Source organism: Ischnura elegans, chromosome 5, assembly GCF_921293095.1.
Source record: "Ischnura elegans chromosome 5, ioIscEleg1.1, whole genome shotgun sequence".
Lineage (NCBI taxonomy): Eukaryota > Metazoa > Arthropoda > Insecta > Odonata > Coenagrionidae > Ischnura > Ischnura elegans.
In genome coordinates, this window is record NC_060250.1 from 132,734,629 (window position 1) to 132,745,550 (window position 10,922).

Below are 10,922 nucleotides of genomic sequence, written 5' to 3' on the forward strand. Positions count from 1 at the left end.
ATAAATTCAGAAGTAAGGAAAGTCCCAGTCAGATAAGATTTTTACCCTCTGATTTCTGGCTTTTTCCATCTACGACAGCACCGTTGTCCTCATCCTTTTTCTATTATATGTTCCAATCCCTTTCTTTGCTTACCTCTGAATTTATTTAAATATAGAAACAAAAAAAAAGAAACAATCACACGGGAAAATAAACTTGGAAGCTTTCGAAGCACTGTCTTCTTCATCAACCTTCTTGTCAACATTAACTCACTTGTAATATGAGGAGCTTTTTTAGGACGATGGAACCAGATGACTATTAGTTAACTCTTTAAGTTCTCCATTTTACGAGAAAATTTGACTATTTAGTCATTGGTTTTGGAAAATACGTAATACAGATGTTCGTTGGAGTGTGGGTGGGTGGCACGTTTTTGTCTCACACGGCGATTGTTCTCAAGATATTGATGTATAATTTTATGCTTTGTTTGCAGACGTAAATTTGGTAAATCATGCAACGTTTTCGTCCGATTAGGTATTTCCTTTGATATATAGTCCTGAATTCTTTCCATTCGTCCATTTCTCCTCCAATTTCCCCGCTCCACATCTCCACTAACGCTGAATTTCTTCTCCCGCCACACACGATCCACGCCTACGCAGCGCACTTACAATTAGAAGTAGCACCGCAATCGTCTCTTTCACTCGGGCCCAATGGGAGATTTGGCCAATCTAGTCGGACAAAAATAATTACTCACTCAGAGACCAAATGATCCAGAACGCCAAAAAATTGGCCAGATCGATAATAATAACAGATGGGATTAAATTAAATTAATGGACGAGGGCGATACTTGTTCGAATTGCCGCGTAGCCGTCCACTGTTGTCCTAATGCTAAAGCCTATATTTTCTTTCCCCCACTAACATGGAAATATGTATAAAAGCCTTGCACGACATACTGCTGTGTCACTGTTTTTCGACCACAACGGAGTAATTAAAAAGCTGTGCGGAAAAAATATAGTGCATAGTTTCTTTTAACATATTCGACCATGTAACACGCTTGAGCTTCCACGAAAAGCTTGATCATCACTGGTCGACATTTCTAGCATTGATATGACGCAGCTCTCCACTCAATTCTCCTCTCCGCTAATCTTTTCACACCTACGTATTTCTTCTCTTTCACATCCTTCTTTACGTGTTCCATATATTTTGTTCGAGGTCTTCCTTTTCCGTTCTTGCCTTCCACTTGTCCCTCGACGATTGTCTTCATCAGGCCATCATGTCTCAAGATTTATCCCATAAGATTGTTCCGTCTTCATGTTAAGGTTTTAAGGCTTTTCTTCTCTCCTTCTCTTCTTAGGACTTCTTCGTTACTAGCTCGGTCGATCCATTATGTTCTCATCATTCTTCTGTAGCACCACATTTCGAAGGTCTATACCCTTGCTTTCTCCGCTGCTGTCATTGTCCATGCCTCACTTCATTAAAGGAGCATAATCCAAGAGTAAATTCTTATAAAGTGTTTCTTTACTTCCATATTTAAGTTCCCCGCTGTAATTAGGTCTCTCTTATGGTGGAATTCACTCTGCAATTGGGATTTTCTGCTGATTATTTCTTTCTTGCTTCTCTCGTCGCTACTTATCCTGCTCTCCAAATAACAGAATTCATCCACCTCCACCAGTTTTTGCTTCCCTATTTTAATGTTAGTCATGACTTCTTCTATTCTGCTGCATACTAATACTTCGGTTTTTTTAGTGTTTATTTTCAGCTGATATTTACTCATATCAACGAGAATATTTTAAAAATTCTCCTCTGCCTTTGCTATGATGACTATGTCATCGGCTGATTTTTCCAACTACTTACATGCTATTTTTTCTTCGTGGGTATTCACTGCCGAAGTCTTTTCTTTATGTCATCAATGGCTTTGCCGATGTAAATGTTGAAAATTAGGGAGACAGCACATCTTTGCCTCACTCCTTTAGGGGAGACCGGGGCACGTTGGCCATAGGGGCAGGATGGCCCAGTCGAACTAATTCATACAAGAGACACTGAATCGTACTAGGAATCTATCAGAATGTTGGTAGCACACTTCCCCTTTCTCCACAAGACCATTATGACTGGTGGAGCAGTTTTTGACAAGTTATAGTGATTAATTGTATTTGCGCGTGTTTCAGTAAAATTCTACTCCCGGTTAAATGTGTCTTATTTCAGTTTTGATCAATTTGGGCTTAATAGATGATTACTATAATTAAGATCATAGTTTAAGGATAACTTCTATGTGGCATACAATCTAAATGCTGCAGTGAGTTTTGCAACGAATAGAATTTATTGTAAACATGGCGATGGGGCAGGTTGGCTCAGCGACGACGGGGCACGTTGGCCACCCGGGCCAACATGCCACGTCCTATGTATTCCTTCGTCAAAAATGGCCTGATTTTGAATAGACGGTCACTTCCATCATCAAATGAGCTGTCATTCAGGTGTAAATGACTTAATATTGTTTCAAATCGGTTACAATGCATGGGTGCCGACAAGAGTGTGGGGATGTACCTTTTGTTAAGTTTAATTACCTCTTCGGACCAACACATACGTTTATTAGGGTATTTATCGTAGCATGACATTAGCATTACACGTCATATTGTCTGAAATACGTTCATCCTTCTCTAAAGCTAGATTTACATTTTTCCGGTTAGCATCTATGTCACTGTTTATGCAAACGTGCTTAAGCAGTTCATTCGAGAAAAATGAAAAAAGTCGAGTGGACTTATGCATTTTATTGCCTCTTCAGTAGGAAGAATTGGATTACAATTTAAATTGAGATCGAAAGCTGGATTACCCCTTCCCCACTTATATGGATTATTTTATGTTACATTTGAGGGTAAGCTTGCATCAATAGTCAACTCTAGAGGTGCCGCTGGGTCTGCAATTAGTTGTCTTTGGGAGCGTTGGGTTGCGTCTGAACTGATTAGACTCAACGACTCAAATTAAATTCACTGAGGCTACTAAAATATAAGCGCAGTGGTGAAGACTGACATCTTTTTGAACGTAACATAGTATCACAATGCAACACATGTCAACTGGAGCTAAAAAATAAAATACGCGCGTCCGATATAGGAAGATGAAGATTCACTGTGCCTAAAGTGTGCAATTTCGACGGTCAGCCTGGAGCACAATGTATTCAGTGCACAAATTGCAAGCGTTGTGCTCATCAGACATGTGTGAACAATGAAATCCGCGTACTATTTTTCAAGTGCAATAACTATGCTGATCTAAAGTTTACTGGTTTGTATTAGCACGCTATAAATCCTAATAATTTAAAGCTTTCCAGTTGTTTTAGTAAAATGTTTACATATATTGAAATATATTTCTTGATAACTATTAGTTTTATTTTGATTTCTTAAAATCATACTAGTTTAGCTTATCAAAAAATACATGGGCCAACGTGCCCCAGCCACTGGGCCAACTTACCCCGATGTAGGGGCAGATTGGCCCACCTGTCATATGCACAGTATTTATTTATTTTTTTTTAATTTATAACTCATATATTCAATTTTAATTATTGCCATCCAGATTCAGAAAGACTTCTATTATTTAGAAATAATTTCATAAAGTTAAATATGTATAAATAAATAATATTTAAAAATTAAAAAAATTGGGCCAACGTGCCCCGGTCTCCCCTACTAATTCTTGCTTCTTCACAGCTGGGCCCTAATTTTATCACCGCTACTTGGTTTTTGTATAAACTTTGGATGATTTTTCCCTCCATAGTAAAGAACTCCAATTTCTTTCAGGATTCCAAGCCTTGTGTTTTAATCCAGGTTGTCAAGAAGTCCACTAACGCAACGACCGTTGGCTAGTTCCTCACCATTCTCTTCTCTAACAGCAGCTTAAGGACCAATATTGCTTCCCCTGTGCCTTGGCTTTTTCTGAATCGAAAGTGGTTCTCACGCAAATACTCTCCTACTTTTCGTTTTATTCTTCTATAGATGATTCTTTTGAATACCTTCGACAGCTTATGGTCCTTAAATCTTCACAGTTCTCCTCTCTTTCTCTCTTTATTATAATGTTCCAATGTCGCTTCTCTTGAGCCTTCTGTTTTTCTGAAACCGAATTATAACATTCCTCTCGAAGACTTTTGGTATCTCACCTGTCGAATAAACTTCAAAAATGATTTTGTACAGCTGGTTCAACGTCTTTTTTCTTGCATTTTTAATTAACTCTGCAGGAATATCATCAATTCCAGATGTTTAACTTATCCTAAGGTCTCTTACAGCCGCAGCAAATTGTGATATAAAAATTGGAACTCCCATGTCATCTTCATCCACCTCAATGTCGTTTTCGATAGCATTCGTTCTTAGGCTGCTTCGCTTGTATTAATCTTCCAGTCATTCCACCCATATCTTCCCTTTGTCTTCGTTTTCCATCGTTTGTTCTCCGTTTTTGTCCCTAAGGTTACCACATCTCACGGCCTTCAACTGGTTCCTTACTATCCTATAGGCGGACTCTTCTTTTCCATTCACAAGATTGTTTTGTACGTTTTTACAAGATTTTTCATTCACGCTTCTCTGTCCTTCCTCGCTTTGCGACATATTTCGTTCCTTATTCTCTTGTAACAATTCTACCCTTCCTCTGTTTTCGCAGCCTTTTATTTTCTTCTTTATTGAATGAGACGTAATACTTTCTGCGTGATCCACGGTTTTTTTCATAACGACTTTTCTTTTACCAAGAACTTCTTCAGTTGCTGGCTGAAGGCCACATCTACTGGTTTTCCAACTCTCTTCCACTTATTAATTGGTCATATCCTCCCCTATTATTTTTCTACAGCTTCTTTAAGGGCCAGTTTATCCTTAACCTCCTTCAATTTTCAACCTGCCCTATGTTTTTCACGGCTTCATCAATTTTTTTTAAGTTTTAGGTGGGAATTCATCACAAGTTAAGATCACTGTCGATATCTGCCCCTGTGTAGCTTTTGCAGTTCATCACCTGGTTCCTGAATATTTGTTTCATGAGAATGTAGTCGATTTGGTATCTTCTAAGGTATCCTGGTATCTTTCACGTGTATCTTCTTCGCAGGGGATTTTTTAATAGATTGCTGGCAACCACTAGGCTGAGTTCAGTCCAGAATTGAAGTAGCCCGTCTCCTCTTTCATTTCGATTTCCTAATCCATATTTCCCAGCTATCATTCCTTCTTGACCTTCGTCGACGACGGCGTTCCAGTCACCTATAATAATATGATATTCTTCCCCTCTTACCTGCTTGATATCTGCCTCTGAATGGCTTTGTCAGCTCTCCACTTGGCGCCTTCTTAAGTTCTTCTGGTATCTCCCACGTGTATCTTCTTCGCAGGGGATTTTTTGTATAAAGTAACGGCAGCCACTAGCCTGTGTGAAGAATGTAAAAGCCTGTGTTGCTTATGTAGGCGTTAATTCTGCAGAATATTCATCCCACCTTGAATACATTAATGACCATTGTACTTTCGTAACGCTAATAAGGAAATCCTAATATTCCTCATGCTCACATTTTAAGCTCGTGCGACCGGTGTGACACCATCCACACATCATCTGTTCGCGATGATTTATCCTCCTCTTCTTCTCGTGTTAGTGACCGTACGTGTGTTGTAACCGACTAGTTTTCACTCATATGAGTCACGGCTTTCGTGTGTTCCTCTGCTATGGACAACACAACGCGGAGGAACGCCCAAAAGCCGTGACTCATGTGGAGAAACGCCGCGGAAACCTTAGATCCACCTAGATTTCACTCAAATTTCTCTTCTGTTTATTGACACGGTAACCGCAGACATCTTTGTACAACTGTGTAAGAGTACCGAGATAAGCTTTGTTGAGCCTGAGTAAGGGCAAAGAATGTTCTTCACTCCGTACGTTCCGCACTGGACTTCATTTATTAACACCAACCAAAGTTCCGAAACTCTTCAGTTGACCTCAACAATGAGAAAGCTTATTCGAAACTGTGGTCAATATATATCAAGTGCGGATCCAAAACATTATCCAATAGGCAAGCAATGTCGTCATCTCCCTCCCGTACTATCCCACAGATCCAGAATTAAATCATACACCTCTTTGGCGCGACCTACTCCCCTCCACGCCCGCACTACTTTCGCCCATAGTAGGGTGGTTTCCAATTATTTTTTATTGCCGAAATCGAAAGATTATTACTCCGGGAGTACGATTTTCACGCTCTTAGATTTTTGAATGATGATACCTATTTTTCGCGATTATACGAAAAGTGAAAAATTTCAAGCGCGCGAAAACGCGACGGCTAAGTAGGAATGCTGGGAAAAGTCCGTGTGACGTCATTCTGGTTCCAGCTGTCGCCGTGTGAGATGACCTTGGGGCGAGGCTTTGAGCGCTGATACGACGCTGGATGTAAGCAGGTAGCAGAGTACCCTGCTAGCAGGTAGCGCTTTGCTTAAATAAGGATTATTGATACCTTATCATAAGAAGGAAACTTTCCGATCATAGGCAGTTTTATTAGGTAATTATTAAGAGATGTTTCCCTGAGCTCTGTGCCCGATGCATGCATTGGTAATCTCAGACGATGTAAAACTCCTATTTACTCGTATAGAAACTAGGTCCCTGTGACGTCACTTGGAGTGGAATCGCATGGGCGCCAACCTGGCCTTTTTCAAATGCAGTTAAAAATTGACCATTGCCATTCGTCTAAACTGGGATATATAAAACCAAATAATTTGTATATTATAAATACAGTAATGGTGGGTAAGAATCGAAATCAATGCATTTCGTTTTCTTTGATGAAGGAAACTACCCTATGGAACCATTCTCAAGAAACTACAAGTACATATTTCAAAACAAATCCCTCCGTCTCCTCCCGAACATTCCTAAAGTCACTAGAATCCAATAAATCGTTTCGGCTCATAAACTGCCCAGTGTAAACCAACTCATATCTCTGCAGAAGAGTGACAGGCGGCGTCCCATACGCGTCAACTATGAACACCTTCCTCCAATTCCTGATTTGTCTTATAATCCGGCCTTTCACCAGCTATATAAGCGACATATGTAGTGACTCTTCATGAGCACACTTGAACATGAATTGCGACGGAAATAATGCATAGTACATATTATTATTACAGTATTCTACCGATTAAGGTAGGTTTCCATGGAGTAGGTACTCAAGAAGTGATCTGGGAGCCTCCCTTTCCTTCCAGCGCTGCCTTCTTCAATTCACTGTAAGGCCTACTCCCTTTCAATCTATCTAAAACCCCTATTCTTTTCCTTCCCTTCCCTCGTTTCCCTAACATTCTACCCTCCAACAACATTTTCAACAACCCCTCCCCGCTATGTACTCGATCCACCCATACATTCTGTCTCCTCCGTACCTCATCTAAAAGCTGCCTCTCCTCACCCACCATGTCCAGCACTTCGTCGTTCCTTTTCCTCTCCGTCCACTTAATCTTCTCCATTCTTCTCCATACCCACATCTCGAATGCCTCCAATCTTCTCTCGTCTTCTTTCCTCAGTGTCCACGTTTCCGCACCGTAGAACGCTACACTCCAAATCAAACTCTTCACTAACCTTTTCTTTAAACTCTTACATAACGATCCTCTTAGAAGCTCCTTCCTGTTCGCGAACGCCTCCTTCGCTAATGCAATTCTTTTCTCGATTTCTACCCACATCTCGAATGCCTCCAATCTTCTATCGTCTTCTTTCCTCAGTGTCTAGAACGCTCTACCCTCTTCTCGCATTCTACCCACATCTCGAATGCCTCCAATCTTCTCTCGTCTTCTTTCCTCAGTGTCCACGTTTCCGCACCGTAGAGAGCTACACTCCAAATCAAACTCTTCACTAACCTTTTCTTTATACTCTTACATAACGATCCTCTCAGAAGCTACCTCCTGTTCATGAACGCCTCTTTTGTTAGTGCAACTCGCTTCCTAATGTCCTCGCTACTGTATCCGTTTTCCTCTGACGTACTGCCTAAACAGTTGAACTGCTCAACCTGCTCAAATTTTTCACCACCCACATTTATCTTAAGTCTCACATTCCTCGCCCGTGATGATTTTCTAAAACCGTATAACCTCAGTTTTCTTGCGAATAATCCTCATCCCATCATAGTATATATAAACAAATAAAAATACTATAAATAATATTACGCAGATAATTTTTATCCGAACGGTATTTCCCGAAGGAAATGTTTGGGAAGTAGGAAGTGGTATCATATCCGATGCTGGTCTGCACTTCCATTCAGCCTTATTTATGCTTCATTGCGTCGCCATAAGTAGCGGAGTCAATTTGAATCTGACTCGAAAGCGATGTGACCCGCCTTATTGCGGCTGCGATTATTGCTGACCGTGTCTGGGCTCGTATTCGCTGGTCTCAAGAGTCCTCGAGGTCGTTTGGACGCGTCCAACCGCCCTCATCCACGCTCTTATCTGCCGCCCATTGGGGTTCTCTTGAGCAAGTTTTACGGCAGAGGCAGCGAGGAAACGGCCGACCAAGCGGTGACTCCCTCAAGACACCAAAACATATCCGCGAATGGACGGCGGGCAGGACGTACCGATACAACGATAGTAATCACATTTGAATTTGACATTGCCATAGGCGAAGTGACCATTGCTCTGCTATATGTACCCACACTCATGTCGTAATAGCTCTGTCATTATTCTCAGCTTCCGTCTACTCTCCGTGATAATGGCTCCAATTCTCGAAGTGCACGGCCACGTTAACCCTAACCTCTATAACTAGGTATCATTATCGGAAAAAAACTGAACAATATTCAATGTTCCGAGAAAATTTTCTCGTAAACGTATAAAATCGTTTCAGACTTAACATGGTGCAAGTGCGATACACTCATGACAAAAACTACGAAAAAAGTGTGGAAATTACCATTCGTATTTTTTATCATGGATTTCACTCTTTTCATCGTGATTCAGAATTTTAACCATATAAGTACACTTCCAACGCTTAGTTAACGAGAAAATGAACAAATCGGTTGCTGCTTCAAAAAGTTACGTACTCAGCCACCTCCGAGCACTTTGATATATGCTTCACATTGTAAACCTTAAATTGCTATTGTTTTAAGGAGTCGTGCCATGTCAATCATACTTAAGCATTTAAATTAATTAATCATCATGTAAAAATGCCAAAAATATATTTTCTGGAAAATTGAGTAACCTGTTATCATACCTTATCAAATTAATCACCAATAAAATCATGTAGATAAAACATAAGCTAGTTTTTTTGTACGTAGTTATCCGGTGTAACAAAATCCGGAGATTAAGAGACGAATTAAGGTACGTTCACACTGGGCGATACTCGCTGGATATTCCAAACCTTATTTGTGCATTCAACGACAAATGCCCACAACGCGATCATAGAGTCGAGAGTATATTTCCAGTTCGAATCAAAGCATCCCAATGCTGGGCAACAATTCATATTCAAAGGTATTTCACAGAAACCTTAGCGCATTTGCATGCAGATGAAATTTCGTAGAAAATAATAAGCGCTTATTAACCCATTCAAAAATAATATCTTAAAAATCCATTCGTGTGCATGAAGCCTTACTGTAAATAATAATTCTATAGCTTTTGTGAGAAATAATAAAAGTTATAGAGACTCCTGGACAAAATATTTACTATTACTTATTTCGTAAAAAATGAGATTATATATCAGCATTGATTTCACACGGTTTATTTTCCGGCACAAGTCGAACGTATCTAGACGTTTCAGAATGAAGAATGGAGTGGAGTTTCAAGTGGAGTTTCATCAAAACCCCCTCCACTCCACATTGGTAGACAAACGTTTTGCAGTCGCAGTGGGAAATGGCATCAACACGTTGAAAATTTGTCGCAGGGCACCACGGAAACGCTTCCTTTCGTTCCAGACACTTTTTCAACACTGTCCTTCATCAACGACAGATTCAGAATAAACATTTGGGACGTTTGCCACCATTATCGTGGAAAATTACGGAGTATAAATCCTTCCTTTATTCTATTGGTTAGAAAAATTAGACGAGATTTTGTCCAGCTGTTTTTTTTTTATCTCCATTCAATCAGCGCCACCGTGACTTAAGCGTCTGATATTTCGCAAATCGCGCGCTTACACTCAGGAAAGGAGAGCACTTAGTTGAGTCATCTGCCGTCAGAGGTCCCCACGGCAATGATATCCTCAGCGCCACGGCAGTGCTCTCAGATGCAACGGGAGGCGGATGTTGAATCTATTCCTGCGGATTTCGCTTTCTTTCGAATAATGGAAGGGAATTGACTCTTGGAAGGGACACAGGCCGGGATGATTAGGAACATATTCCCTGCACCGCTACTTTAAGCAGTTGCGCGCCTTAAAAGTTATGTATGACAGTTGCGGAGATGGTGCAAAGATTATTCATTAATAGGGTGGTTTCCTATTATTTTTTTATTGCCGAAATCGAAATATTATTACTCCAGGAGTACGTATTTCAAGCTTTTAGATTTCTTAATGACGATTCTATTTTTAGCGATTAACTGAAAAGTGAAAATTTTCATTCGCGCGAAAACGCGACGGCTAAGTATGAATTATGGGAAAACGCCTTGTGACGTCATTCTGGTACCCGCTGTCGCCACGTGAGGTGACCTTGGGGCGAGTCTTTGAGCGCTGATACGATGCAGGCTGCTAGCAGGTGGCAGAGTACCCTGCTAGCAGGTGGCAGAGTACCCTGCTAGCAGGTAGCGCTTGGATTAAATAAAGATTATTAATACCCTATCAAACGAAGGAAACTTTCCGAACTTAGGTAATTTTAATGGGTGATTATTAAAAGATGTTTCCCTGAGCTCTGTGCCTCATGCATGCATTGGTAATCTCAGACGATGTCAAACTCCTATCTACTCGTATAGAAACTAGGTCCCTGTGACGTCACGTGGAGTGGCATCGCATGGGCGCCAATCTGGCCTTTTTCAAATGCGGCTAAAATTGACCATTGCCATTCGTCTAAACTGGGATTTATAAA